Genomic DNA, 25880 nt, shown 5'->3' on the forward strand with positions numbered 1-25880 from the left:
AAGTCGAAAAACTCAACACATCTTTATCAACCCATACCACTACATCAAACTCAACAAACTAGTTACATTTACTACCAACTCAAACGAACCTATCATTCAATTCCATGCAAATATCTACACTATCTACACCCTCACTTATACACGTAGGTACTCGTAACTTCGCAATATGACAACTTACATAGTCATACACCGCAGTGCAATCGTCAAAATTGTGTTACACACGTAAACTGTAGTGAACCACTCAACACATCTACATATTTACATGTTACATGTGACTTCCATCAAATATTCAATTCACTTACAACATGGAACTGTAACACTTGATGGCAATTTATTCTGCCTTTAAAATGGACTCAGTTTGCGGACAAGTTGTGTCTAAAGTGCCTTGCGCTTGGCAAATTGAAAATTGGATGGTTTTGTTATGTTTTTTTCTTTTGGGTGTGGGTTTGGAAGGTTTTATGGTTGATAATTGTTTAGATGTTGATGATTGATAAGATGTATGTATAGGCATTTTTTAAAGAAATGAATTAATTGAATTAGGCTCCGGTCCCACTTATTGAACGCAACGAACTAATGGGGCATGTCAAAACGACGCTACCTTGACGCAACACAAGCTGGGGCCACAGTCCTAATAGATGTTTCGCGTCTATATCTATAACATTAAACCTTTTGGGTAACAAAATACGCGCTCAATCCTTGTTAAAGATTAAAAAATAATTAATGACAAAGAATTTTTGTCATCGAATATTCGTGATCAAAAATATATTTCGAGTATTGTACGTAATATGCAAAGCCAAAGCCGAAATATAATAAAATTCATATCGGCATACACCTCCGCAATACTCACAATGAAAAGAGAAAAATATTTTTATTTTCACTGGACACGGAGCGTATTGTGTAAATAATGATATGCAGTTGGGATAGGGTTGACGATTTTAAGAGAATCTCTTTGTTGAGACTTGAAGAGAAGACTGTTCGTACTATGACTTATAATCTATTGATGTTAGTGATTTTTGCTAAGTAAAACACTTTTTCTTAAGCGTTTCTGCACATGGTGCCGCCCTTATTACCTCTGATACATTTTATTAATCGGACTATGCGTACGTATGTACGTGACCAATAATGGGATGGGAACAAGCGCGGAGACGGTGCGTTGGCCGCGCGGTGGCGGCGCGGTGACAAGTCGGCGCAGGCGCGGCGGTGGCGCGGCTACGGCATCGTGTGCATGAACGCCAAAGAAACTAAGAGTATGGTTTTCAGCTTACTCACGTAACGGTTCGACGAGGGTCTTGATTCACTTGATTTCTATACAGAATTCACTAATATTAATCCAGCGGATATGAATGGAACCCACAGTAGATTATTTGGTGAACTAGATACATTAAAGTAGGGCAAAATTAGAAGTATTCTTAACCGACTATCACGCATGAAAAGTCTGACGATTGTTGATGAAGCGAAAGAGGTATGAAAGATAAGAGTCGTAGCATTTGGCGTTCCATAGTCATTGCCAACCCCTATGGGATACAGGCGTGAGGTTATATATGTTTTATTAGCTAACAAAACAAAATCTTCCATCAAGTAAAGATATTGAAAGAAGCAACCCTATTTCCTTGCATTGTAGGTATAAATGTAGTTACATATTGACAATGCCAACCGATACTCGCATCAAGGAGCAGGCTCAATGCGAAAACATCGCGATTTTTATATTTTCCACGCAGATATTGTTACTACACGAGCTTTATGCAAATATCGTGTAAGAATCCTTGGGCGGTTTGCTTCTATTTTTGCAAAGGTCTGTGGTAATAGAAAGTCTCTGTGATTTTGTTGTCTTTTGCATGAAAAGTGGAGAAAAATATGGAAATAGTGTTTTAGACTGTTGTCGACTTAGCTTGATGATTGTAAGCATCATGGTTTAATACAGTTTCATGTTTCTGATCTGGGTGTCATGTGTATATGAACTGGTATGTTTGTAAACACACCCACGATATAGAAGAAAATCGTATTGTTTTCCTACTTTTCCAATCCTACGTTAATTTTAATTTGTTCGACATTTGTTTCTCAAATGATCACTGAAATACACTAAGTTTCGAATATTTTACGAATATAACATCCATTGAGATGTCCCAATAAAAAAAAAACAGATGACAACGCAAAACTCCATATTTTATACACACAGATGAAAAAAAGAAGAAAAATTGGTCAGCTTTTCCCCATGGCCATTTTCCTGCTCGAGCGATGGTATTTGAGTTTAGCTGTTCCCATGGGACAATGGCAAGCTATGATCCCGGACAATACTTTTGGGGCCGGACATGGACAAACTTAAGTAAATGGACATTTAGACTCGTTCCTATCATATAAATTGTAATGGGAGGTCAGACGACCTTTTTCGTCACGACTAGACACTTCTAAAACGTTCTCTTGATGTGTTTATTATCTTGAAAGGCGAGGATTAGTGTTTTGTCTAGTTCGCACTTATGAATCCTAAAATTTAGCTTTGGTCTTAGATCATTTTCACTTGATTATTTTGTGGGCGAACTAAAATTCTTCTATAAACGTCTTATTTTTTAGTTTGCATTTGCTAATATTTACTGCATTTTATCAAACAATAAATACTTGAATACCTATTATAGCTAAAAATTACTCATTTTGATGGTTGAAACTGTGTGAAACGTACAAAAATATCACCAAAAACTACGACAAACTTCATATTACAAATACTTAATAATAAAAGTTAGTTCATACCTGAAATAACAACAAAAGCAACTCTATATCATTCCCAACAAAATAAGTTCGTCTAGTTCAATAATCAAATAACCCTTTACCCAAAATACTAAGACCTAAATGACCCAAAACTAAGGTATTTTGGAACCACAAAAGGTTTTCACGTGACCTAACGATCCTCTGACAAAAGCGACCACTAACGTTAGCTGAGATGTCAAGTATTTCTGGAATTAGGTTGAGTTATTGTAGTGGTATAAATCGGTCACACGTCCCAACTGTCTAGGAAATAGACTGCTGTTCCACTATACTGTGCTATGCTACGTTGTTGTTGATGCGTTTGGCTTCCATCAATCATTATCATTGGTACATATTATATAGCTTAGTTCAGTACGTTTCAACTAGTGTTAAGCTATAATACTATACTATACGACTAATCTATATATTTTTTTATATGAAGGTGTGTTATGGTGCTATGGATGTGTGTTATAGATAGCTTCCCTACTAACAATACTCGGCTGGCTACTCGAGCTTCACATGTTACTCGCATAGTTATATAGCTTAGTATAAAGGGTCACATAATTTCACAGCTTAGCTTCGTAGCATAGCTAAATATCACACTTTTTTTAATGTTTCATAACTTTATACTGGGAAGTTGAAGTTGTTAATGCGGAGGCTACTGAAATATCCATAGTGGGTATATCGAATAAACCAACTATCAGGGTGGTTTTTAGTCAGTAAGAGTCTGACACTCCCTCTCGCCTTGCCCAAGGCGGGAGAAGTCATAGGATTATTTTCTCACCTCGAATAAAAAAACTTCTATAATTCAAGTAAATTAGTATTTATTATAGAACTAAGTAAAGTAAAAGTAAACACACTTCAAACTAATACCCAATTACAAACAAAACAACCTAATCCTAAACCTAATTAGTGTTCTCAACTTTACCCGCACTTGTAAGTACACCTTTCATTATACATATACAACTACATATTAAAACTAATTTCTTTTTAGTTAAAAATGGAGCTTGAGAAGACGTATAAATCTTATTATACCTACTTATTTCTTAGAAACTCATTCTCATTAGAAAATTCTAGAAATCTTCATACTCATAGAAAGAAAGAAAAACATTTATTCCACACGCTAAATAAACAAGTGCTGATCCGGAGGTGCGGACTGCCTAGCGGGTTTACTGGGGCTTCGGCTCGCAAAGCCGGAGTAGGAACGGGGTGGTTTAGTAAGAGTCTGACACTCCCTCTCGCCTCGCCTAAGGCGAGAGAAATCATTGGATAATTTTCCTTAAAATAATAAATAAACAAGTGACATGTACAGTTTACACAAATATTTGTTAATACATATATAGCATATTGAGTTGATCGATATACACGCACATTAATTAATATTTAGATTCCACTATTCGTCAGTTGTCAGACTTTGAGCAGTGTTGCAAATTCACAAATTAAGCTTTCGATGATTCCAAAAATTGACAAATTCTTAACCTAAGAAAAGATCTTGAGACTGTTACTGTTAAGAAAAGGGTTCCTTAACAGTAGTATTTGCGATGATCCAATTGACTGCTGATTTTATTACTTCAAAGTTGATTTGAATTATTTCAAGACGTCTATCTACTCGAATAAAAATGTCGGACTCTAGATGGCTAACATCGAATAACTTTTAGTAGAGACGCACATATTTCGTCTGGCCAGTTTCTCTTAAGGTCCCAGAGGAAAAATACCGAGTTCTCTTTCCACGGACATAGTTAGGATAGCTACTGGATGGGGCAAGTTTGGCGATAATTTTTACAAACAATTACAGTTATGATTCACGTTTTAACCAAATAACGTCGAAGTAAATGACGAATTTCAAAAATTGTCACTTTTCGTAAAGCTAAAGGGCTAAAAAATATATAATTGAGAGATTTAAAGCTTCAATATAGTATTTTAACTGATAAAGTCAATAATAAAACAAAACTACACATACACACACTTGAGTATGCTACGCGACAACGCCGCGTCTGCGCACGCTGCTCATGATGAAGAATCCGTCTATGACTCGAAACTAGTAGAGCTTTTCTCCATTAATTTTCATGTGTAACCCGTGATTTATAGCTAATTTAAATTATTTATTTTCCACGCGGATAAAAAATTGGCCTCATACGTAACCAAAATACCATGTCCTTTCCAGCCTCACTCAATAATCCATGTACCGCTCATATAGCTAAGGACCGGCATACACTATGCAAGTTGTACGCCCAAAATGGCTACCGAGCTACTCGGCAGGGAGCTATAAGAACAATTGTATTATCACACAATCAAGTTTGTGATTTCTCGCATGTATTTTTTAGAGACATTTTTTTCTACTTTTGTTTTTCTCTAGGATTCTTAGTACTGGGTTTTGAGATTATTCATTTCTTATTTGAGATATAATATTTTATTATTACAGTTAAGAGAAATACTATTTATCAATAGATAACATCGATTAACCTAATTTTAAAACATAATTGTACACTAAATTACACATAACTGAATATTTCTTATGGTGTTTTGTTTATTAGTTGTAAAATTACATAGTAAATACGTGCTTTATTAATTGAAAAACTATAGCAATAAATGAAATAGACTGCATGGTTGGCGTGGTGGCTGGGCCACAGGTTGCCGCGCAGATGTAATAGGTTCGATTTTCGCAGGGAGCAACTCTCTGTGTGATCCTCAAATTGTTGTTTCGGGTGTCATGTGTATGTGAATTCCTATGTTTGTAAATGCACCCACGGCACAGAATAAAAACCTAGTGTGGTGCCACGTTTTTTTTTTAATCTAGGAAATAAAACCAATATTAATCACGAATATAAAAACTTCAGAGCGTTTATTTTGTACCAAGAATCCTGTTGTGCCATTAATATTAATTTTCAATAAATACTCTATCTATAGAAGGATACTGTTGCATAAGTTTTGCAGCTTACCGTCACAATAAATATCTCAATGAGACAACGTAACACCTCGTCGTTATTTATGTCTAACTTCGGAGACAAAGGAGAAATTATACCTAATATTAATAACTGTTGTATTGATCGGAAATAATTGTTTGTTTAAGACATGACAAGATTTTTATTATCATCGTGTAAAAATCTACAATTTGACACTATTAGGGTGCTTTTCCACCACAGATGTGCTATAAAGCGTTTGGCTTCCAGCAATCATATTCATAGATAGCTTAACACTGGTGGAAACAGACTCAGCTATGCTATGTTTTTTATATGGAAAGATGCTTAATATGGATGTATACTAAGGATGATTTCTCTACTATCGATACATTGATTGCTAAGTATTAGTGGAAACGGCCACATAGTTTCACAGCTTAGTTATCACAACTTCATAGTAAAGCTACATAGCAAATCTCTGGTGGAAACTCTCCGGCACCCTTTGAATACCAACAAACTCCACGGCAGACTCTATCTGTATGATCTAAAATCTTTACCAAGTGAGCTTAGTACGTGAAGAATAATCAAATAAGATCTGTTAAAGAATGACTTTTATATTCAGACAAATATAGCAATGAGTAACAGAGAAAACAATTAAAAATAATATGCAAAGAAATTTCATCCTTATAGTCATGGAATTAAAAGACAATTTCAATTAAACAGCAACCAACAAACCAGACTTTATCTGCGTGTTTTAAAATCTTCACAAAGTGAGCCATCTGTTAAAGAATGGCACACATACCACAATTATGCACACATCACTTTTATGTTCATACAAATTTACCAATGAGTAACACAAAACAATAAAATACAAAGAAATTTCAACCTCACGGTCCTGAAATTAAAAGACGAATTCAATTAAAGCGCTAAACCCACCATGACTCGCATCCTTCTTTCTCTGATCTCAAAACACAATCTAAAAATATCACGAAACCCAAAAACAACGCAACTGTAGTATAAGCATGTGTGGGTAGATAATCCACTTTATACCCGACTTCGGTAACAAAGTTATTTCAGCGTGGTAGTTTTAAATATTCTGAATATTTTTCTTATACTTGTCCTTTTATTATCTCAACAAGACAGGGTTTTATCGCGCGATCCCGTTGGATTATATTTTTTTTTCTTTTATAGTATAGGACAGTAAACCTACTGGTTTGCTGTTCATTTATTTTTCAGACTTAGGAGAAGAATTTAGGTATATTAACCGGGTTCCCTCTATCTGGCAGAATTTTAATGCTCCGAAATTTGTTTGGCATAACACACCTGGCAGAATCTTCTTTAAACGAATATACATATGGCATAAAAATTGTTTAATATAATTATTGTTTTGCCGAATGTTTATATGTCCGAATTTACAAAGGCATACCTTTAAGATGGTAGAATTTTATTTGGCACTAGCTTTTGCCCGCGACTTCGTTCGCGTAGAATAGTGACTTCCGGCAAATTTTTGGTTTTAACCACATAGTTCCCGATCTCGCGGGATCTCTTCAAAAATGAGATGTGGAAGATATTCCAGGGAACTCTTCAAAAATCAACATAATGAGCTCTGCGTTTTAATTTAATAGATGTATACTCACTTAGGGCATTGAAAAAATAGTTTAAAAACGGACTTAAACTAACTTAAAACTAAAGAAAGCTACGAATTACGAATTTATAACAATTAAAAAAGAAACTATATTACAACCTATCCTCTATGCTATAATAACCAAGCTTAAACTAAATAATTTAAAAGAAACGACTTAAATCTAATCTAATTAATTTATAAATTAGACTTACAATTTTATTAAAAAAACTAACTACAGTAACTACTAATAATCGATATCAAACTAAACCTACGTTAAATAGTTTAACCAAAAAACCAGGAAAACCCAACAAATAAACTTATTAATTGACAAATACAACGAAACCAATTTAGAATATACGAAACAGCAGGACCACTACAGACAAATAATCATACGACTGATAATACACTTTTTCTACGATAGTACCGAAGCGCTCGGCCGATACCCAACCAAATGAATGTAACGAAACCATAGCGCGATCTATTTCGATCCCAACGCCATCTATCGAGGATAAAGACAACTTGGATTATTTATTTATACTCTGTTCGGGCATTTTCTTTGTACTAAAAGTTTAATTATATTGATATTATTTTTTTCATACCTTTTTACTATTTATTTACTTTTTTTGATGAATTAAAACAATAACATGAACCGAAGTCGTGTAACGATCGACATAGAATTATCTATACTCCGTTAGAGCATTTTCTTTGTACTAAATGTTTTATTATATTGATATTATTTTTTTCATACCTTTTTACTATTTATTTACTTTTTTTCGATAAATTAAAACAATAACATGAACCGAAGTCGTGTAACGATCGACATAGAATTATTTATAAATAATTTACTTCTTATTTTTATTTTTTGATTTTTGAAATAAAAATATATCTATGTCCTTTCTAAGGTTCTAAACTATATCTGTACCAAATTTCAACCAAATCCGTCAAATAGTTGCGGAGATTAATGGTATAAGCATAGAATGTTCGACGTGATTCTTTAATTTGACATAACTTTTTTATTTATGAACCGATTGACATGAAACAAACACTAAATGTAAATTTAAGCATCCCACAATATATTCGTGAAAACCGCATCCAACTCGGATCAGCCGTTTCTGAGATTAGCGCGCACAGACGAACAGACAAACAGACAAACAGACAAACAGACAAAAAAAAAGTTAATTACATTTTTGGGTTCGACATCGACATAACAATAACCCCTGCTATTTTTTTTATTTTTATTTTCAATGTACAGACAGCACTTTTCTACGATTTTATTATATGTATAGATAAGTACGTTTGGCAAAGCTTAATTTTGCATAATTTTGTTTCACATAACGTTTATTTAGAGCGACGATTGTTTGGCATAATTTCACTTGGCATATTAAGAAGATGGTAGAATAAAAGTTAGTAAAGTGACAGAACCGAATCGCTGCAAAACCGACTGCACGTAGTCTTGTCTGCCCTACCCCTAGAGTGCAATTTAAAATCGCGTAGGCGCGGAGGGGCGAGGCGGCGATTAGCGCGCGTGGGGCCGCCGGAGCCCCGCAGCGCCGGAGCCGTGACGGAAACCATGCTTGCTTGCATGCTGTTTGCTTGCTGCATGCTTGCATGCTTGCTTGCATGCTGCATGCTTGCTTGCATGCTGCATGCTTGCTTGCATGCTGCATGCTTGCTTGCATGCTGCATGCTTGCTTGCATGCTGCATGCTTGCTTGCATGCTTGCTTGCTTGCTGCTTGCTTGCTTGCTGCTTGCTTGCTTGCTTGCACGCTGCATGCTTGTTTGCTTGCTTGTTGCAAGCCTAAAGACGATTCTAACTGTGAACTTTCTGAGATATGATGGTTCTACTTTTTAATTATTATGGTTATGAAATTTATGCCAAAAGACGATTCTGACAGTGAACATTCTGCAATATGATGGTTCTATGTTTCAATTATTATGCGTATCAATTTATGCCTAAAGATGATTCTGACTTACAAAATTATGCGTATTTAATGTATTGCAAATGATGGTATACCAAATGATTTTCTGCGAAATGAAGTTTCTGCCATGCGTTGTTATGCAAAATAAAATTATGACCAAAAAAATTCTACTAATAAAGGTAGACCCATATTAACCGACTCCAAAAATTGAGGTTCACACAAAGCGTTCCTTTTAGTTATACTACCTTAAACAGCAGGTAAAAATATAGAGCGGATTTATCGCGATTCCACTGGACTCCCCATATCGCTTTGAATAATGTTTTACAAACTATTTTGTAAGAAAAAGGTTTCAAACTTTAGGATAGATGGCAGTAGTGATGTTTTTTGCTCCCTTGAGGATGAAGGTGTAGTTTTGTTTGGGCTGAGTTTTTAAATGTTATTTATTTGATGGTTACTTGAAATTTTATCGAGTTTTAGGTGAAGACTACTAAACTACTACTTTTGAAGAATAAGGTGACTTTGTAAATAATTTAACTATATATTTCTTATCGTAACTTATGGGGGGTTGATGTCAGTACCCGGCGCTTTCAGCGCTCTGATTGATCGGCTCGAATAAACCAACGAATCACAGCGTCGAACGCACTCTCGTTTCATTAACTTTAAACGTAAAGCAAACTCGTACTTAGGGTATTGTTAATTTCTCATGATCTTTTCGTTCTTCACTCAACCCTTCCTCCATTTTTTCATTCATATGTTTCGTTTTCACCTAACAACGCTTATGAACAAATATTTATTTCTTTTATTTACTTTCAGACACACACATGACGAAACCCACACAAAAATGACCCACTTTACATGGAATTCACGGATCGAATCACGGTCCAGTGGAAAAGTTGGCCAAATAAGGATTCACCGGACTTCTCCCTTCCCAATTCACAAGCCTATTTTATTAAAACTTTTCGCTGAATGTAAAAAAAAACGATATTATTAAACAAAAATACAACAAACATTTTAAGCCATCAAAATGAACCGACATTTTATTTCCCCCATTGCAACAGGCTCATGTAAATTTTCAGGTATACGGCTTCACCTTAAGTTACACAACCAGTATAAACTGACCGACGAGTGTGCGGAAAGATCATACAAAGAGAGACCATCATATACTGGTTTTGTATAACTCAATGTGTACAAAACGAGAAACGTGTGATGAAATATTTCCCCCGTTTATATGGAAGTAGCATCGCACACATAACCGGCACGGAGACGGCACGGCGTTTTTTGCTTTGGAAACAATACAAAAATGCTGTAAGCGTGTTGTCAGCGCGTGGACCACACGCTTACAGCCTTTTTGTATTAACGTAAAATATTTCATAAGACATAAGATTGATATTCAAAGATTCCGTTAAAGTGTGATATGTATTTTACAAACATAATATAAAGCTACATAGTTGTATAAGTATGTGTAGATAATGTTTACGCTCCAATGCCTCAGAGAGGGCGACACGTGAGTGCTATTGCAGTACTTATGAAATGACTGACTTTAATATTTAGTTAACGTTTAAAATTCATTTCAGTGGCGTTGTGAACGCTTAATCCTTTTTAGGGTGTTGTTTTATTTGCTTGGCTTATAATTACTATGGCTGTTTTTATCAACCACCCCTGTACCATTTCCTAACAAGATCACCTGATGCAATCGATTAAGCAATCGCCGCTGCCCATGGACACCCGTACGTTACTGTTATATTTCATTCAGTGTCTATCATATCCGTCTGCTAAAATATATCAATAAACGCCACACTCTTAAATTACAACATGTTTTAATAAACACTAAAACCTTTCAAAATCTCCATCACAAAGAACAACACACTGAAAAATGAACCTTATTACCTCACAAACAAGACGTTACACTGCCTTGAAACTGAAACTAAGTTCTTTCTAGATAAATAGGTACCATCATAGCATGTGCGGTATAGAACATTATCACAATCTTGGTTGAATTTCCCTTGAGCTTAAGATAGGCGGTCGTAAGCGGAAAAAATAAGTATAGCGACGTAAACTTTGATATTAAGTGTATCGTAGGAACTTCAAAGGCTTTTGCAAATTGAACTTGAGTATGATATAGCGTATGACACGTAGAATAATAGACACGTATAAGGTAGAAAAGGTGTTTGTTAAATCAACCAAAATATGATAAAAAGTTGTTTTAGCATAAGGTTAGGACTGGATATAGTGAGATTTATTTAGACAACCAGAACTGTCTTCCACTAGTTTAGTCAACGGAACCCCAGGTGTCACGATTCTAGCATAACTCATTTTGATCTGGAGCTGCGGACTACCTAACGAGTTTACCGGGACTCCAGCTCGTAGAGCAGAAGTAGGAACGGGGTGGTTTTTAGTCAGTAAGAGTCTCTTAAAAAAGCATAACTGTTTTGCGTTTTCTATATTCATCAACCTCTTCACACATATTGATTGAGAGTACTTTTAAGTTCGTCTTCTTTTAAACACCGCCCATATAGAACTAGGGCGCCAAATAAAAAAAAATGATACGTACGGTAAATTAAAAACCGCGTCACAAAATGTATCGATCACCAATACGTGTCGGGGTGACGTCACCAATACTTCTAACCTCTAACCTTCAACTGTCCACCTACACCGTGGCTCGATGATAATTTAAAACAATTATATTAGTGCGTAGACTCATTATACATAATTAGATTAATATATTGCTCATGTACAAACCTTTACACTGTATATAAGTTATTTTTAATAAGCGGCAAGTCTTACTCGACACGCAAGTATATAACACGCGAGTTTGACAAAAATATATAGCGGTAATCATTTATTTTTTTTGTATTTAGTTTCTCTGTTTTTTATTCCAGATAATAGGATAGATGACTAATTTTAATGTTCGTCTTGTATATTATTTTAAAACATTAGATACGTATTTTTTATTTTCTTACGGAAACAAATACTTTCGAAAGTTTATTGAATTTAAATTTTGCGATGAATTCTAGGTTTAGGATTTCACATACGTAAAAATGACATACTGCTCCCACTCCTAAACTTTGACTTGTTTTATCTAAGTATGTCATCTTACATGACAAAACATTGTGTCATCATCCCTATTGAGTCAAATTATATTTTTTGGTATTTCGGTTAACACTATACATTTGTTTCACTAGAAATTTAAATCACTTACTACTTTTGAGAATTGCAATTTCATTTCCACAAAATAATATTACCCAGAACAATCTAAATATAGAACTAATCGAACCGAATACAAAAATGCATTATTATTTCAACATTTCAAAAAAATACAACACTAAAATGATACACATTTTTGCCTCAAAACTTTATCGGCACGTGTAACCAATTCCCCAATTCCGCGTATTAGGAAATAGGAAACGTACTATGTCAACCAATATCACTACGGTACCAATCGAGTTACCCATTCCAAACAATTTAACTAAGCTGTTTTAAGGCTCACCACTCATTGTAACGGCTCAAAAAAACACGCTCCATTTACCAATAAAGATATTTACAAACGCAAAATAAATATTCTCGTACAATTGACTTTGACGACTCCGTAAACCATCGCAGCTACCGCCATACATTTTTATTAATTCGACCGTCGTTACGAACAATGGTATTCATCAAGAAAATGGCGGAATACAAACCTAAATGAAAATATACGAGAGCTCAAAGGATCAACACGGGAAATATGAGCGTTACGTTTTCAACAGTGTTGATAGTCATTCGTGTGCGTAATTTTGTATTTTTTTTTTCACGTAATTGGACGCTTAACAAATTGCCCTCTAAATAACTGGAATAGCCGCGGCTACGTTAGGGTTGGTGTACAATCGAGGACGCGCGAATGTGCGTTTTATTTTATGTTCTAATTTTTAAAAGATCGTAAGTAAACATTAATAGAATAAGTAACAAAACACCCAACCTAACAACGAAATGAGACGAAACTTTTAATGAGATGTTTACTTGAAGAAATGGAAAGTAAACTTAACTAAACATGTACTCTATTGTAGATTCTTCTACTGTTGTATAACGAGTGTCAAACGTAGCGCGACCAAGCGAGAAAAATGTCGTACAGCGCTAGCGCTGGTGTGTCCATAGCCTTACAGTCATCATCGAAATTAAAAGGAGCAAATGTAAAAACACTGTTGTTGCCGGAAATTATTATGTTACATTTTGTTTGGTTGTTACAAGTCAATTCTAAATAATGGATAGAAAGCTTTGTAATTTGAATGTTATATAAATATGTGTATAGATTTTTTTAGTACAATATTGTTTTAACGATACGTAATTGGTTAAATGGAAACTGTTTTATCTGCTTTCGATGGGGTTAAACGTCACCGTATTAACTGATTTCACACAATAAGTTATAATTTTATTCATTTCAACGTTGTAGGTATTAGAAACAAATTAGAAACAAGGAAGGACGCGGCCACCACAACACCACAGATGGGGCCCAGTAGGGCTGAAGCCTGATCCGGAGCTGGAGACTACCCGCTTTCACCGGGGCTCCGGCTCGAAAAGCAGGAGTAGGAACGGGGTAGTTTTTAGTCAATAAGAGTCTGCAACTCCTTCTCGCCTCGCCCAAGGCGGGAAAAGTCATTTAATGATTTTCACACCACAAAAAAAAATGGAGAGAAGCAAAATTTCGTGACTAATTCCACATAGGTACACCTAGCTTAACGACAAACTACAAACGTACTTTCAAAATTATAAATTTAGGAACCTATACCATAGAATACTACCTATACTAACTCAACTTAGGTATGTAAAACTAAAACTTCCGAAACACTTTATCATATGTCACCAATTTCCTTACTCGAGCTATTAGCCTTGGAGAAACTTTAACTTCTAATAGCAGTTAAATAGCCCCGAAAAGCCTTGTACAAGGTAATAATTTATTACAAGATTCGTAACAAAGCCTAGACTGTCGTAACTCTTAGGAAATATTATGAAATACCTAGCATATGCACTAACTAGCTTCTGTCAGCGGTTTTGCCCGCGTTCCCGTGGGATAAAAAGTATCCTATGTGTTATTCCAGACCATAATCTACTCCTGTTCCAAATTTCATTCCGATCCCGTCAGCCGTTTTGACGGGATTGAGTAACAAACTAAAAGATGGCATATCTAAAAGATACCAGTAAGTATGCAGGCTGGTGAAAAGTATCCAGAGCTGCGGATAATTTTACAGGTTACCGAAGTTCCGGCTTAAAGCAGGAGCAGGAACGGGGTGATTTTTAGTCAGTAAGAGTCTGACACTTCCTCTTGGCTCACCCAAGATGGGATAAGACATTAGATGATTTTGTCCCCTCAAAAAAAATCTGGTGAAAAGTACGTGTTTCATTTATCACCAACTTCGCTCTTCACGTGGGTGTCGATTAAGCCTACACAATTAACAGATACCAGGCAGTAAGGATATGCAGGTCAGCAAAAAGTGTGTATTATATTTAAAGTTAATATATTTTGCATGCCTGCTTACCTTTTCGTGGAAAAAAGAGTCGTGACGTTACGTTATATTACGTAGTATTTATTTCTTCTGAAACTTATTAGTTATTTATTCTAATTAGATTCTGCAGAAGTGTCATTGACAACATACAGAAGGTGAAAGGTCTATTTATTATTTAAAGGGTTAGCAAATATACCCTTTACTATTTCTTACATAAAAATATATGAAAAAACCTGACCCTCAATGTGCATGAATCTCATAATGTATTCATGACGGTTCTATGAACAGCTAGATATCTTAATTTAGAAATTGATGTATTTTCCGAATGCCTAACCATAATAATTTCTAAGTAATACAGATTAAGATTGTTGAAAGACATTACTTAGAATTTACGAAATGGAAAATTTTAGTAATCATTATCTTCGATCCGAATATCACATCAAAAGACGGCCCTATAGATATGTAGATAAAGTGCTTATTCGTGTAAATGGTCACTAAACACATAAAACAAAATAAAACTAAAATTGTTAGGTACGTAGACATTCGAAATTCAATTACCGTGCCCCGTTTAGTATGAAACCTCACTCGTACAATACAACAATAAGCAAGTTATTAAACAAGTCAAACGGGAACCGATAGAACAATCAAACTTGAGCAATATGGTCCGAATAACAACACGACTCGCTTCCACTACTGGCTTCGAGTAACTTCCAATGCATTGTGGATATTTCATTAGTTAGCATAGCGCTCCCTCGGTTCATTAGCACTAGATTGGACTGGAACAAAGTAACTGTTTGACTTTTTAACATAACGGGTCCCTAAGGATTCAAATCCTTCAACTAAAATAAATGAAGATGGAATATTTGTTGAGGTCTGGTTTGAATGGTTTAGCAGAAAAGTTTTTGATAAAAGTTGTATGTAATAGTCCTTTTTACTTCTTGTAAACTGCCAAAGAAATTTTTATACTTCTACTTGACTGGCCTATTTTTCGGACGAAGAATCAGTTTCAACGAAGCTCCGTTGTTTTCTGGTCACGTACGCTTTTGACAGTGTCTGGGTTGATTTTTTTATTTGTTATAATGTTCTTTGTGTTACGTGCGAACATTCTATTTTATTTTCAGACCGAATTTTTTTTCTTTTTTTTTTGCTACGAAAAGACTAATCTCTCTAACATAAGTTTAGGAAGTATGAGTAACACAAATTAGGGGTTTATTAGCAAAGTGAACCAGTTTAAAACCGAAGGCAATTTATGTTTGCTATAATAAGCGTAACATTAAGAATTTTCCCAACTTTCACGATGACTTCTTCTTAAGTTTAAAATCCACATAACAAAAAAAAAATGGTTCTGCCATTCCCAAGTTGGATGCCATAACACATTTCTTTATTTTAATTTTATTTCCAGGGTAAGTATTCTCTTAATAAAAAAAGACTAGCAGCATGCAAGAAAGTTGCAATCGTTCATAACATAGTACTTACTGTTCCCGGCAATTCAATATTTGCTCTAGGAAATGAAGTTTCATTTTCAAACACTACTAAGAAACAAAATGTTGATACGGAACTTTATTTACTCATGTTTGTTTGTCGATTGCTCATTTGAGAATTATTTTAAAAGCTTTAAAAATATGTCTAAAATACTTTATAAAGTGTGACGCAAAAAAAAGAATAAAAATTAAAAACATGGTTCCAATTCTTAGTCCTAACTAAGCGTGGGAGAGCCATGCTTCCGCACGAATAGACCGGCTTGATTGGAGTGATACCACAGCTTCATAGGAAACCGACATGAAACAACGCTTGTGTTGTTTCGTTGTGTGAGTGAGGTTACCGGAGGCCCTTTATTTACCTCCCTTCCCTATCTTCTCAAAGCCAGATTTCTGAACAATACTGAAATCCCTAACCCCCAAAAGGTAAGGCGCTTGTAACGCCTCTGGTGTTTTGGGTGTCCATGGGCGGCGGCGATTCCTTACTATCAGGTGATCCGTCTGCTCGTTTACCGGCTTATACCATAAAAAAAGAACAAAAATGTCTAGCTCCACTAAATTTTATTCTGAGTATAGATGTGATGTACAGTACAGTGTATGTTTAAATTAGGATAGTAGACACACCACAATATTGTATTCTGGAGAAAATCCTAGCACAAGAAAAAAGTAATAAGGTTCCCTAAATCATCCATCAAACCTAGGAGCGTGTAGGTGCCTAAATAAGACCTAAGAAACTGTCACAGGCCAAGTCTAATCCTCAAATCTTAAAAAAATGTTTCGGTACGTGTATTTAGATCCTCTCTGCTGCCTAGGATTTAAGATGACACTTTTCTTACAATGTGTAGATAATTCAAGCAAATAGGAAAAATCATTATAATGAATAAGTACAGACATGAACGATGGACATTAATTTTGTAAAGAGATATTATAACTTTGGTTCGACGTCAACGATTAATTATTTTTTGTTGTGTGATTTTCAATTGATGGTGAATTTGCTTTGTAATTAGTAGTCTATCTATTATAAGGTGGTGGACGCGGAGGTGCGGACTACCTAGCGGGATTACCAGGGCTCCGTCTCGAAAAGCAGGAACGGGGTGGTTTTTAGTCAGTAAGAGCCTGACACTCCCTCACGGCTCACCTAAGGCGTGAGAAGACATTGGATGATTTTACCACCTCAAAAAAATAAAAAAATCTATAATAGAGAGTGTCGGGGTAAGGGTGTCAAGACATATTTCGTACACCTTGCTTGTAACAAACTTTTCACATCTCCTTGTGTACTTCATTTCTGTGGCCAGTTCTTTGCGAAGCCTAATAAATATATATTTTTTTAATCGTTATCTATCACATTCATAAGCCAACAATACTACAAACTTTGGGGCAGTTTTTCATTTATTTCACTAGGCTACGACCTTTAGATAGTCTTTGTCCTTTGATATTAAAATGGTTGTCTATTTAAATATTTTAATGTTTTACAAAAACTAATTTATTTGAAGAACGGCGCTGCCTGGCAAGCTCATTTGTTTTATATCCATATTCCAATTTATGTTCCAATTTGACAGCAAAATTGTTAACGATAATAATTATTACATTTTACAAACAAATGAGTGTTCAGAATTCAATATAATACTAAATTCAAACAATACAACAAAATTAAAAATCAGAAGCCGGTTGCCGCGTAACGTGTAGCGGGTTAGATTCCCGCACGAAGCAACTCTTTGTGTAATCCACATATTGTTGTCTCGGGTCTGGGTGTCATGTGTATTATGAACTTGTATGTTTGTAAAATCCTAGTATGGGGCAACTTTAATAAAAAATAAAAATAAAAGAAAGTTCAACATTTTCGTGCTACAAACTCAGTACTTAAACCAATAAACTCAAGTATCAAAAAGCTAACAAAGAGATTTAACACTAAATTAAACTAATCAGAAATAAGCTGGAGGCTTATTCCCAACGTTTTCACTCAAATCGAATCAAATCTAAACTGACACAGTAGCTAATCCAATCAGATTCGAATCCATATTCAACCATTTGACAGCAATTTAACCAATCAAAGACTTGATTCGACATTCAAAATTCGAATGTAAACTCGGTTCTCCTTTTAAACGTAAGTGGCTCCCTCTAGGCAACATTTAAGTCGTACAATTGCGGGTATGAAATCACCATACATAATTCATATTAAATCCTACCTCATATGCGGAGCTAATTCTTTCAAAATTAGATTTAGAGTAACCCTAAAGATCTCGAGGAAATGTATAGGGGATTAAGCGACACGAAACAGAATTAATTACTGAAAGGTAGAACGTATAAGCTAATTACGTATGAGGTAGTAAACAATGCTTCTCATCCAAGATGGCGGACTGATGTTGCTAATTGACTACTCTTTTGTGTTTTAATCCTATTATTATATAAAAAGCGTAGTTGTTTTGCTGGTTTCGAATATAAATGGATATTAAGTGTGGATTATTTATACTTGCAAAGTTTAAAAAAAAACATTCTCGATGTCTTAATATAGTTTTTTATGGTATAAGCCGGTAAACGAACTGATGGATCACGCCTTGGTGAGCAATCGCCGCCACCCATGGGTACCCGAATCTCCAGTGGCGTTACAAGTGCGTTGCCTTTTGGGGGTTAGAAGTGCAATAAATAGCGTAAACATAATATTAATTATTGTCATTATTTTGACCATTAATACTTACTAGTGGTCGCCTAGTGGTCGAAATTCGACCATATACGATTTAATTTACAATACCACTTAACATACGTTCAAGGATAATTTTTATTTAACTCAAACTCAAACAAACTCTTTTATAAAACTCTATTCATATGAGACGTCAGAATATCATCGCAATGTCTATTAATTTTGACGTTTTGTCAAATACGATCAGATACTATGCATGTGTGTGTAATGTTTTATTTATTGATTTAATGTACTTTATAAGCATTATTTTTGAAAAATATTAGCGTTCTCCACTTCTCCTACACATAAACTATAAATGTACCAAATTTTATGCTCCTACGTCCGCGCAATTTTCGTAAAAAGCGGTCCAAAGTTTTTGCATCACGTATTAATATATAGATTACATTATAATAGCTAGCGACATCCATCACTATATCATGAGGTCTATCACCACAACATCATTTAAGAAGACAAAACTATCTCCAACTATCGAGAGATATAATTTTCCGCTTCAAAATGTTAGCGAGATGAAAATCGTTTGAGCGCTGTACGCCTGAGCGGATTGAACGCTGACAGCTTTAGTTAAGGATGGTAATAAAGCGCTTTCCACAGTTATTAGTTCTTAATCGTGATGGTTTCACAGATTGTAGCGTCTGCACGAAGATTTGATTTCGAATACTATTCAGTAGCTTTTTGTTTCTAGTAAATAAAACAGAATATTATGCTTTTGGTAAATAGAACAACTACAGGAGTTATTAAAATTTTCTTGAGTTATGATATTAGGAACGTACATTATATCTCTTAAGTAGTGTGCTTAAATAGCCAAATGCATAAATATGAGGTTTTTTTTCTTTTAAAAAAAACGTTGCCCCACATTAGGATTTTCTCCTGTGTTATGGGTGCGTTTACAAACATACAAGTTCACATGCAATGACACCCAGACCCGAAACAACAGTTTGTGGATCACACAAGAGTTGCTCCGTGCAGGAATCAGAACCCGCTACCCGTTGCGCGGCAGCCAGTTACCCAGCCACCGCACCAACAATGACGGGACGGAATGACAGAAGGTAAAGAAGTATCTAAGCATAATTTTAGATGGCACATTGAAATGTTCTCCATTGGACAAATCAGACGTCAACTGATTTATGAATCTTATTGATTTTTTGCAAGAAACAAGCTCAATAAAAACAATAAGCACTTGACTAAATTCTCCATTTAATTTGATTACTAGAATAAAGAATATTTAGTAACAAAAAAACGATGCTAAATATAATATATAATACGGATAGGTAGTAACATAAATTCTCTTCAACAAAATCTAACCTAAAGACCTTCTGTTTTCACGGAATCACTCAAGAATACAGACAAATATGATCACAAAACGTCACTATAAAGGTGGATAATATGGCGAATTTCCCGTGCCCTTACTCCCGGGACCTGTCACCTGTCAGGTACACTTATATGCTTTCACGCTTATATTGAGTACAAGGGGGGAATGACAATGATCTGTCTCGGGACACTTTACGTTCATTACTTTATTTAAATGTGTTTATTTTTTGTAGAAAGAGAATTGGTTCATGAGATTATTAATATAGAATTTTTCTCTAGAGCTACGGACTACCTAGTAGGTTACCGGGGCTCTGACTAGGAAGAGTTTTATAGTCAGTAAGAGTCTGACACTCTCTCTCTCTCTCTCTCTCTCTCTCTCTCTCTCTCTCTCGCCTCACCCAAGGCGGGAGAAGTCATTGGATGATCTTCCCCACCTTGGAAGATATTTTCATACCTTAACCAAAATTAAAATAATCGTGTCTACTGAAATATTATCATTGAGACATTCCCGTTGACTCAATTTCATCCCAATTAGTATCTAAAAAACATTTCTTACCGAAGAATTTAGAAATTGCAGAAATGAAAGTTAAAGGTTCATAAAATACTGTAGTAGATTATGCTCTGTAGTTTCTATCGACCTTATAGAACAAGGGAGTAAGTTTCTGAACCTATATAATAAGGACTCACAAATAATTTCGGAGAATAGGTGATATAATACTCTTTACAGGTCTTTGCAACCAATTTAAATCCGTTAGACAAATGTTTCAAGTCTCACAAACCAAGAGAAATGTTCTTCTCTTTGTAGGATTATGTGGGAACCAGGTTTGCAGGCAAATCCTTCAGAGAAAGTGGACACAAAGAACTAAATACTGCACTGTTAAGTTTGCATAGTATTTCTATAAAATACGGTAGCATTAGTTTAATATTCTAGGTCAGGTTTTGTGGCTCAATAATTTATGTACAAAATTTTGTACTTTAATTAAAAATTGTTGAATATTCTTTGGCTTTGGATCTGTAAGTAGTATCTTGAAATATACCCAGCGTGTAGCTTGCGTACACATTGATCAAGATCGCTTGCTATTGTAATCTGAACTTTATAACATACACTACACATATAGAAAAGGAAATTATTGAGTACGCTTCTCCCTATTCGTATAGGAATTAAAAGGTTTGGAAATTATAACAAAGACACTGCATATTTAAAAACAATATGTGACTAAAAGTACTAATTCATGTCTAAAAACCCTTTATAACAACTATTAAGTTTTAACATAGTATCGAAAAAAATAATTTAGCTTCACCACCGAACCTGTAATTTACGTCTAACTAATGATTCATAAAACCACAATTTCCTCATACACAATTTTCATTTTACCGATAAAACTTCCATTGGCTTGTTGGAAAAATATTTCTTAACTTCGTTAGGCGAACAGTCATTAGCATGCTTCCGTGGTTTGAATACAAGATTATTTGAGAAAAGTTGTGAAAATACAATGTTAAAATACAAAAATATTTAGGCACATTAGGCACTTAATATAACAAGAAACTTGCTATATCTTACTAATATTATAAATGTTAATGAGTTTTAATGAAGTGTAAGGTATTTTACTCAATCTCGTCAAAATGGTTATGATCATAACATATATGATATGATTTTTATCCCATGGGAACGAGGTTGTACAATGAAGTACCGATGTACTGATCAAAACTGACTAATCATTATTTTTGTAGACTTAAGACAATGTATGTAAGAAAGCAAAACTTGATATATTTTCTGGGAACATCGGGAAATACCTAACAGCTGGTCGAAGCTGGTACGAGAATCATATTACTAAAATGATAATTGAAATTTCAAACTTTAAACATCAATACGTAACAACTGTAATAACATTATGCACGAAAAAATAAATCGTAAAGAATACAATTTCATTATGAATATTGAAAATTAAAATATAAAACATAAACTAAACTATTCATTACAATACAATTATTTTCCTATCAACAATATACAATTTACAATGCGATGAAATTACTTGTGTGAAACAAGTACTTTGAAAGCAATCCGTTTATTTGCTTTGCTTATTTCAAGACACTTTGTTTATGATATAGAAATATTATGTGAAATATGTTTTGTTTATACTGCAGTATTTTAGTCTGTAGTGAAGTTTATGACTGTACTGTTGAACTGATGATCACATTTGGAAGTTCTTAGCTGATATATGAAGAGTTATTGGAAAATAGTTGTTATGTTCCAATAAATAAGTCACACTCCTTCCTTTCCAATTTTGTCTGGATGTTTTCTAAAATTGTTAATGTGTTCAGAAACTCTTTCATATACAGCATTTTCTAACAATGACAGACACTACAAAAAATATCTGATTTGTTCAAGACAACTTCCAAATTACTTAATTTGAAAGTTATAATATCTTATATGTACATACATAATATAATTTTAGGTCATAAGATTCTGAATTCAACATTTGCAATGCGAAATCTGAAAATATTCCAATATTTTATGAGTTTTTCGCACGAAAATAATTCGCATAACATGTTGCTAGATGGATAGCTGTTTTCATAACTACCAGGTAGATCTTATTTACAAAAAAAAAAGAAAGTTCACCGAATAACAAGGGTCTAAGCAAAGCTAAAATGAGACGTTAGTTCATAACACATACTTATAAATTGACCAGCCAAGTAAACTATTCACCTCTGCAAATTATATTACAGGTACATACAGCACAAGTTCATGCAAATCCAAGTGCACTTTCAGTTCTATCGCTCCTATAATTCGATAGGATGGCAACCCAACCAAACCTGAGAGAATTAGAACACAGGTCTAATGACTTTATGTGCTTTCCGAAACATAGGTAAAACTAGTAACCAATACGAAAGTCGGAAATCTCGGTACGTATAATTTCGGTATATTCGGTAGGTAGGTGTACCAATTCTGTTTTCTGTGAAAAATTATATTAATTGTAATATTAAGTGTAACTTAAGATGTCATAATTCGCAACCCAACCAGTATATTTTTTTAATGCGAAACTATGTTTGTTTGTACTTGTTACACTTCGTCGCGTTTAAGAGTATATTTTTTTAAAATCTGGAAATGCGAAGTTACTTATTGATTTAGCCATCGTGGGCGTAGCTGCAGGTAATTAGGTAGTAGTAGTAGCTAGTAAGATAAAATCACAAAATTATTACTAATGACATTTTATTTCAAGTGAAAAGACGAAGACAACAACATAAAATAAACACGTTACAAAATTGTGCGTAAAACACGAAAAGGGTTTTATTTTCGCCTTCCAACGTAAAACCCCTAAACGTAAGGTATTGGGCATTAAAAATTTAAAACGAAAATGGACATTGAAGACCAAATAAATGTTAGTACAGATACTTTAATGTATGAGAAATGTCAGCTGCCATCAAATTTGTATGGTTTCTTGTCTCATTATTTCGTATAGTTTCTACCCGTCCCATCAATTATCTGGTAATGATTTTATGTTAGTAGTGTACTGTAATGATTTATTTATTGATTACAACCTTGAGTTACCTAATGGTAATTAAATATACTGACTAACCGCCGTATTCAGTCATTTAATGGTTAACCCAGTCCTTAGCAATTATTTTCGGAACAAAATCGTTACTAAGGAATAGTTTAAGTTACCAATATATTATGTCTTTGAATACAAATTGGTACAATTTGTAAACTACGATTTGCTTACAAAATTTTATCTGACTTGTGTAAAAAAATATTTACATGACGCTTTATATTTTTATACTGTATCTCGGACACATGATTAAAAAATATGAAGTAGTTACTTATATCTACTATTTAAAAAGAGAAATATAAATATAGTTCCTATTTATATCTATTTGTATGTTAAAAATACGTCTGTTTATTTATTGAAAAGAATCGTTACAAATTTTAAATATTTTTCACGAAGCGCGCGATGCTGTTTAAATAATTGTTATTATCGTTGTATAACACATATAAAAAAACTGTTAGTAAATATATTTTAATGGTTAAATATAACCGAGATAACATATTTCGGTATTTAACGCAAGCATACCTCGCCTGTATTTAGTTTTCATCTTCAATGTAAGAACTAATAATTTTGAGTACATAAGGATTTTTTATAAAATCAATCCCTGAAAGTTATATCAAATACCTTCCAATGTGTGGATTACGGTAAAAATATATATCTAATAGGTATAAGTACAGCTGTTTCCTTCTGAAGATAACAGGTTTCCATTCTTATACTCAGACTTTGATTTCTATTAAATTTTTTGACGTAATAAAATACTATTCCAATTAATTACATTCTAAGTTCTACTAAAACTATATTATATCTTACCTACCCCTTAAAAAATTAATACAAATTATTTACAATTAAAAATAATCTTATGTTTATACATATGTTGCATGTAACCGATAATCCGAAAAAAATAAATTATAAACCTAAAACAAAAAACCCTTACCTGTCGAAATAATTTTCACGACGACCGCTCGAACGTAGCACGCGTTCACTTCAAAAAAACTTATTAAATTCAACACAACAACAAAAAAATCTCCACGAATTGTTCACATTTGTGCTGAACATCCATTTATTGACACATCACTGCACGAAATTACGGAAAAACCGGAACGTGGGATTAAGAAGTTTCGGTTTTTACGCCTTCAGATTTGGCTGGGTATTAAAAATTTACGCTATGTTCGGTTTTCTCGGGAACACACGACCGCTCCGCGTGATGCCAGCGACTGAACTAAATTACAAATTGTGGGAACGAAACATTCTAAGGGCGGCTTCAAACGAACGACTACACGCTTCATAGTTGACTTGGAAGTGCAAACATTTCTTTTATTGAATGGAAATTTTGATGGATCCGCTTCTTGTGATGTACTTTGTCTTTTTTATTGTTACATTTCGTTTTTGTTTATTTGCGCTCAACCTTAGGCAGCAATAAAATTACGTATTGGGCTTAAATGTACATTGGACGTGTTTTTTATATTCGTGTTTCTGCAAAGCTTATGAGATAATTATCAAAAATATTAAATTATGGTATTTGGTTTAGTCGTCTGTTAGAAGGGAACGTTTCCGAAAAACGTTACAGAAATTATTTTATATAATTTTAATCTTTCGTTTCGTTTTTGTTTCATCGTCAGTTACTTTATTGCAAATAATATACATTGAATTACTTAATATTTTTACCGTTTTTTAGCCCCTGTTTGCGGCGTTTCGTTTACACCCTGTGTTTGGATCACAATGACCCTTCGCCATAATTATCATTAACAAGACTGCAACAACTAAACATCGGATTGAAAGCGACATGATCCAGCAAAGAGTTACGCTTCCACATACATTAAAAACTCTTTTATTAAAACTCAAATCTCATTCTTTTAAACCATCCGGTGATTGAACTCAGTCAGTCACTCAGACAGGGCAATAACACCTTTAAATAAATATAAATAGATTATATATTTCTTTGAGTTGTTTCATAAGAAAATATATTCGAGAAACATAGTGTAGGTGTCTTTAGACGTTCACGTTCGTAAATGTTTATTCTACGGTAAAATTATTTGGTAGTAAATCAAAGTATTATTGACTATTATCGTAAACTATTTTTTGTTGTAGTCAATAAAAATATTGTTTTGTCAGGTATTTGCAGACTTTACAAAACATTACTTACGTCTATTATTTCTGTTGATATATGCAGAGTTGCATTTAGGTACACAATATTTTGGCA

General features: G+C 34.2%; 1 protein-coding gene across 4 annotated transcripts in view; it reads right to left on the reverse strand.

Annotated features, from left to right (window-relative positions):
- The window catches only part of LOC118269237 (uncharacterized), a 178695-nt gene extending 153757 nt beyond the window's left edge, over positions 1 to 24938 (reverse strand). For 2 of the 4 annotated variants that reach the window (XM_050700430.1, XM_050700421.1), the window contains exon 1: positions 24615 to 24936. The gene's annotated coding sequence lies outside the window, so the exon portion shown is untranslated. Of the gene's footprint in view, positions 1 to 24614 lie in introns of all 4 variants that reach the window. The other 2 variants (XM_050700428.1, XM_050700425.1) reach the window with 2 other exon arrangements.
- Between the last annotated feature and the right edge of the window lie 942 nt (positions 24939 to 25880).

Source organism: Spodoptera frugiperda, chromosome 2 (genome assembly GCF_023101765.2).
Source record: "Spodoptera frugiperda isolate SF20-4 chromosome 2, AGI-APGP_CSIRO_Sfru_2.0, whole genome shotgun sequence".
Taxonomy (NCBI): domain Eukaryota; kingdom Metazoa; phylum Arthropoda; class Insecta; order Lepidoptera; family Noctuidae; genus Spodoptera; species Spodoptera frugiperda.